Here is a 6,000-nt window from a genome sequence, read left to right as displayed (position 1 = left end):
CCCAAAAGACTTGAGTACAAAACAGAGGTGGGATTTGATCCCTGACACACTAACAACTCCTTTGAACTCATAGTTTTCAGTGCCAACAGTTACGGAAGCAAGTTTGAGTGGCTGTCCTAGAGTGGCAGGCACTGTTTTGGCCACTCTCGCCAGGGGACACTGTAGCTGGCAAAAATAGTCAACTTGACACTGTGAAATAGTCAATGGAGCCTGCCGCACAACATGCTAACCAACAGTTCTGCAAATCGTCAACTTTGCATGGCATTGACTATTTGCCTTGGTTATTGCCTGAAAATAACTGACCATAGTGTGGAAAAGTCTCACCAGATGACACAATAGTCAACAATTTACTATTTGAGCAACAGTTGACTATTTAAACTACCATTGACTATTGAGTCCTCTGAATCCAGCCACTCTCTTTCTTCCCAGTTCTTTCTGAAGCAATCCCAGCTGCCAGTAAGAAAATGTGTTAACTTAACAAAGACGTGTGAGGGGAGAGCACCTCAGTGGGTGCTAAGAAAGGCATGCACTGGTGCCTATGGGTGCCTTATAGCCTTCCCCTATTCTATTGTCTCTGGTATGACCTCCTTTAAAGCATTGCCTAACCCTAACCCTAACCAATGACTCCAACCAATGACCCGATTGTAAATCTCTTTTGGGAGGACAAGTTTTAACACTCCTGATGTACCCTTCTGGAAGATCAATGCTAAAAAAAAGCTTTGAAATACCAGTTGTATTATTTTCTTAGCATCCTTGCTTTTTTGCTCTTTTATACTAGGGGTGGGTAACTTCAAACCTGTAGGCCCAATACAGCCTGCAGAGATCCCCCATCTGGTCTGCCCCCTCTTTGGCAAGGCTCTACCCCGCCGGGTTCCCTCAACTCTTATTTCCCATCAGTGTATCTTCTATATATCACTTTTTTGCAGCAGCTGCACTGGGAATCCCAGCCCTTGTCTCTGATCAGTGTGTCTGCTGTATACAGAGACTAAATCTAGCCAGAATCCTCTATGGCACAAACCAAATAAAATGAACAATCATTCATCAACAATACAACTCCACAGACATGAACCACCTGCCCTTATGGAAAATGTAATCATTTTAAATGTCCAGAATAAATGGCACAAGCTGTCAAATAAACCTTCACATTGAAGAGTTTAGGGTGCACATTTGCAAGACAGAAAGGGAAATAGAAAAGGCACAGAGGAACAATGAGAGCTTATGTTAAGAAAAGAAAAGAAAAGAAAAGGTCCAGTCCTGGAAAGACGTAGGCAAGGCTGTGTGAACACCAGCAGGGTGTGCTACAAAGAGAACATTCTGTGACCAGTTACTGGAAAGGAAAGACATGCCCCGCTGGCCTCCCTTGAGTGAACATTAATATCTTTCCTTCATGTTGTTCATACCAGAGCTATTTTCTCGCATCCACAAAGCACTGCATTTTTACTCTCCTACAAACAAGAAACAAAGGATTTCTTCCCACATCCTCTTGATTCCCCCAGCAGACTCTCTGTCTGAGCTACTAGGCATGATTCCAAAGTTAATTTGCCTCAGTTTCCCTTTTCTGTGCAAGGGGTTGCTGCCTTGCCTTCACTTACTGTGACCCCTTGGCTCCGCCTACCACTAGCTGCCCTGGCCTCTGTCCCACCAGCCCAAATGGGCACCAATCCCTACTGACCAGAATAAATGTGGGATGTTGTGTGGAGAACTTTCTATTGGCAAACTTCCCTCAATAGTGATTTAGTCTGACTCTTGAAACAGCATGTTAGATAACAGGTGATATGAATGCCTACCTGAGACTTTGTAGAGATGCTGTCAATTCAAGCGGACAATGAGGCCCATCAGACAAGTGTGTTTGTTTTTGCACGCTCCTTACTGAGCACTCATGGATTTTCACGGGTTCCTGTCACAACGTTGTCTGCCTCCTGCATGCCTTCCACTCCTTCTAGCCTTCTTCGTGCAACAAAAAAAGCCCCCGGTAAGTCCGTATTATTTTTAAAGACAGAAGTTGCCGCTATCTCCTGCTTTGTGCAGGAGAAGCAACGTGGTAAAGACGGCCTCTGAATGGGCCACGTGCACTTTTTTACTTCCTCTTTCCTCTCCCTGAGAGAAAGAGGAAATATCGAAAAACGAAAGGGGAGGGAGAAGCAATGGTAGGTAAGCGTGATTCTCCCCTGTCTGATGGAGCTTAATATTGGGCACAAATAGTCTGCGTTGGTATACTGTACTCTTTTAATCTCACCCCTCCATATTTATTCATATTTGCTAATGTCTTGTTTTTACTACGCTATTGTATAGAAATTTCCCAACATGTTCTCTGTGGTTTAGAGCTACCTGGGGCATTAACTTTATTGAGCAAATCCACGGCTGTGTCATGTGTCAAGCAACAGGGAAAGGCGCAGCACAGGCAAGTTATAGAGCCCGTATAGATGTGGCCACGGACAGCTTACAACACTATATTGTTACAGGAACAATCCAGTTATCTCCCAGCTACTGTGAGGATTGCAGTCAAGCTCAGAAGGAACAAGAGACGCTGGAGGGGTGTGACAGCTGATATCATCTTGCTCATCAAAGGCCCCGTTCATAAGACACCTTAAACCATAGCTTTAACCACCAGCCTTTTGCCTTATTCGCCGTGGTTTAAAGTGTCTTCTGAACGGGACCAAAATATCTGGGCACTTCAACCAGGTGAGCTCTGGCTCCACTACAGCACTAGCAGAAAGTCAGTTGACATTCCATGCGTAGCTGACAGGAGAAGAGCAATGACCATGTAGCCCTAAAGCCCCCTGCCCCCACCGAGGAGCATCCTTCATTGTGTTGATTCAAGCATTCTCAAATACAATTTACATTGTTCTTTATGATCAGTGAAGCAAAAGAGATGATTAAGGCATTATAGCTACATACAAGTAAAACTGGTCTGGTAGGTGGGTTGGATTGCCTTTTGGGAGATCCTCTCCCCCCCCCCTTCTCTTATATTAAAGAAATCTTGAATGATTCTCTATTGTATACAGTACATGATTAATAACAATGAGGTCCATCACACCTACTTCCCCCTGCCCCTGGTTTTCCTCTGCGATTTCTAGCTCCATTTCATTAGCGCGCCAAGCTAATGGCCCCTTTCACGTGGGTTTGTAGTATTGCACCATACTGATGAAACCTCCCTTTGCTTGTTTGCTCTTCCACTCTACCCCGCCCACCCCTTCTCCTTCCACCTCTAGTTCATTGGTTGTAACATTGTGATGGGCGTGGGCTCCCCCCCACACACACACATTTTGGCTTTGTTGTCTAGCTATTTGCCAACATTTGCTGGAGGAGAACCGCCCCACCCTCCACTTTCATCAGCAAACTCTCTCTTCAAAGCACCCCCCCAAACAAAGGAAATAGCAAAAAGACAGCACTACCCGGGGTCTAAAGGGCGCTTTGATTCCATTTGGGGGAAACAATCCAGACTTTCCCCACTCTAGGAAAACACGAAAAGGGGAGGGAGAGGAGGTGCAGTGTGTGCAGGACAGGCATGACATCATCTGAGTGCTGTGCTCAAAAATGCAAACCAGGCATGACAAGAGTGCGATAAAACACTGCTGTGATGGAGCCCAATGGACAGGGTCTGCATAGACATGCAGTACTAGCAAAAGCATGCAGCAAGTTCCAAAAGTGTGGCTAGCTGACAATGATGTCAATTCTAGTATGAACCTAATTCTGCTGCTTTGCACAGCATTAGGTAACTGAACACTGACTTTACTTGCTGGTCATTTGTCTTCACTTCATCAAGATGTGGTGTTCATGCATAGATTTCTGATAGATATCAAGCAGAGAGAGGCTGCGAAACAAAAAATATTGTGACCATTTTGCACTGCATGCAGAAGGTATCAGTCCTTGAGAGTAAGGTTGCTAATATCCAGCATTTAATTCTGTTCCCACACTGGCCAACCAGTTGCTGATGGGGAAGCACACAAGCAGGATACAAGGCCAACAGCACTCTTCTGCTCATGTTCACAGCAAGTGGTACTAAGAGGCATACCGCCTTGGCTATGGGAGGTTATATATACAGCCATCATGACTATTAGCCATTGATAGCCTTATCTTCCAGGAACCTGTCTAACCTGCTTTTAAAGCTGTCCAGGGGCGTCTTTACAAGGGGCTTTTATCCTGTAGTCAAGATTGGTTACCTTTTCATGATGTTATCACCCTGCAAGGCTTCTCCCATGCTTTGTGACATTTACTGTGGCTTTATTTGGAATGGGAATAATGAGCTTTTTAAAAAAATAATAATGGTGATTTGAATCTCAACGTGTAATAACACAGTTGTGCTATTTATTTATTGTTTATTTATTGCATTTCTATACCGCCCAATAGCCGAAGCTCTCTGGGCGGTTCACAAAAATTAAAACCATTCAAAGTATAAAACAACAGTATAAAATCTTAATATAAAATACAATATAAAAGGACAACCAGAATAAAATTGGCAGCAGTGCAGAAATACAAATTCAAAATACAAATTTAAAACAGCAAAGTTAAAATTAATTTATAGACTGTTAAAATACTGAGAGAATAGAAAGGTCTTCACCTGGCATCTAAAAGAATATAGTATAGGTGCCAAGCAAACCTCCTTAGGGAGCTCATTCCACAGCCGGGGTGCCACAGCAGAGAAGGCCCTCCTTCTGGTAACCACCTGCCTTACTTCCTAGCAGCTGTATAATGAAACTTGCAGATAAAGGAACTTCCCGGGAGGGGAGGGAAGTATATTTAAAGGGCTGATCTTAATCCTGCAAAGAATCCAGAAGCAGAAGCCCTGGTAAAACTGCAGGATAAAAAGCCTGGTGTGGATAAAAAGCCTGGTGTGGTGATGGACACCAAGTTGGTGTCCATCACTACATCTTGTGGCAGTGAATTCCATAGTTTAATTGTGTGCTGTCTGAACAAATGCAAGATGCCACATCTCAGCTTTGTTAGATGACCCCAGATTCTAGTAGCTAGGGTGACCATATGAAAAGGAGGACAGGGCTCCTGTATCTTTAACAGTTGCATAGAAAAGGGAATTTCAGCAGGTGTCATTTGTATATATAGAATCATAGAATAGCAGAGTTGGAAGGGGCCTACAAGGCCATCGAGTCCAACCCCCTCGCTCAATGCAGGAATCCACCCTAAAGCATCCCTGACAGATGGTTGTCCAGCTGCCTCTTGAAGGCCTCTATTGTGGGAGAGGCCACAACCTCACCAGGCAACTGATTCCATTGTCATACTGCTCTAACAGTTGGGTGACCATATGACCGGATTTGCCCGGGTTTTTGACAGCAAATCCGAGAGGAGGAGGGGAAATCCGGATTTTTTTTCAAAGAGCAGCTCTAATGGGAATTAACAAAAATGCTTATAACTCCGTCATTTTTTAAGATAAAGACATGAAATTTGGCACAATGGTAGCTCTTAGGAAGGGCTTTAGTCATACCAAATTTGAAACAGATCCGTTCATTGATTTTATAGGATTTTTTTTAAAAATTGAGGTTTTAAAATTATTAATTTTTAAATTGTCATTTTTAAAGATAAAGAGAGGAAACTTTGCACCATGAAAGGATTTAGGTAGAGCTTTAGCCACACCAAAATTTGAAACAGATCCGTTCATCCATTGATTTTTTAGGAATTTTTTTAAAATTGAGGTTTTAAAATTATTATTTTTAACATCATCATTTTTAAAGATAAAGAGATGAAACTTTGTACCTTGGTAGGATTTAGGTAGAGCTTTAGCCACACCAAATTTGAAACAGATCTGTTCATCCATTGATTTTTTAGGATTTTTTTTAAAAAATGAGGTTTTAAAATTATTATTTTTAAAACTGTCATTTTTAAAGATAAAGAGCTGAAAGTTGGCACCATGATAGCTTTTAGGTAGAGCTTTAGCCATACCAAATTTGAAACAGATCTGGGGCCAGTAGCAAACCCTGTTAACAACAACAGCAGCTTGCAATGAGTGAAGATACAGTCAGAAAAGATATTTGAGGGAAGGGGAGA

Source organism: Elgaria multicarinata, chromosome 1 (assembly GCF_023053635.1).
Source record: "Elgaria multicarinata webbii isolate HBS135686 ecotype San Diego chromosome 1, rElgMul1.1.pri, whole genome shotgun sequence".
Lineage (NCBI taxonomy): Eukaryota > Metazoa > Chordata > Lepidosauria > Squamata > Anguidae > Elgaria > Elgaria multicarinata.
This window is presented reverse-complemented; position numbering follows the sequence as displayed.